The sequence below is a fragment of the Poromitra crassiceps genome (assembly GCF_964638095.1).
Source record: "Poromitra crassiceps genome assembly, chromosome: 5".
Taxonomy (NCBI): domain Eukaryota; kingdom Metazoa; phylum Chordata; class Actinopteri; order Beryciformes; family Melamphaidae; genus Poromitra; species Poromitra crassiceps.
The window spans coordinates 63,512,657-63,513,781 of NC_139642.1; positions in this window are offsets into that span (position 1 = coordinate 63,512,657).

Here is a 1,125-nt window from a genome sequence, read left to right on the forward strand (position 1 = left end):
CTTTATAGCCCTGTTTTTATGTTTCCTTTATATGTACTGTAATTTATGTTGATTGTAACCTGGCTTGTAATTGCTGCCTTCTTGGCCAGATCACATTCGCAAAAGAGATCTTGTATCTCAAATGTCTTATCTGGTTAAATAAAGGTTAAATAAATAAATAAAAAGAGTTCAGATCTCTCCCTCAATCAAGAATCAAGTTCCATACCTACTTATATGTAGGTGAATTTGTAGACTGTCAACTAGTTTTCACTTTACTTAGGTAGTCCAGATGAAAATCTACAGATGTTTAGTGGTTATGCAAGTGATGGTCAACTTCACGTTTACATTATGTAGTTGAAATTCTGTGGTAAAAACAACATGTTTATGAATGCTACATGGACAAGGCGAAGGTAGTACTCCACTCGTGGTTTGTTGAGTGAATCTGTTAACCCTAGAACACTAACGTCGGGTGATTTTCACCCGGACAATTGAATTCACGTAATTTTCATTGTCTTGCTGCTGTCTGAGGTGGGCGGGTCCTTAGGTACCTTCAGGATGCTCACTGACGTCATTGAATGTAGGTTTGTTTCCCTGCTCCCGTTCATGGTTTTTTCTACCGGCTACGTGTTCGGGTGATTTTCACCCGACGTTAGTGATAGAGGGTAAAATACCTTCGGGTTAGGGTTAATGGTATTGTGGTGACTTGTGTGGTGATTTTCACCACACAAGTCCCATGAATGGGTGGACCAAAGGAGGAGTTGGGAGCTCCTGTTTTTTTTGGGGGGGGGGAAATTTCTTTGTAACGATTACCAAATTTTTCCCGAATTTGACATATTTTATATAGTGTCCCCCATAATAAATGTTCTTGTGTTTTTTGTGATATTTCACATTTAAAAATAAAAGAAGAGTACCTCAATTTGCCATGTATTGTTGTACTTTAAGATATTTTGATGAGAAGTACGTTTTATGGGGTATATTGCATCGGGTGAAATACACCCGACGATGGTGTGATTTTAAATCACGTTGGTGTTCTACAGGCTTTTACCGCTAGCTTGGACGCAAAGGGAGACACAGATATGAGGTGAGTGGAGATGAAAAGGTTTCTTTGCAAAATGATGGTGGTCAAGGGGATGTACATTATAAGTT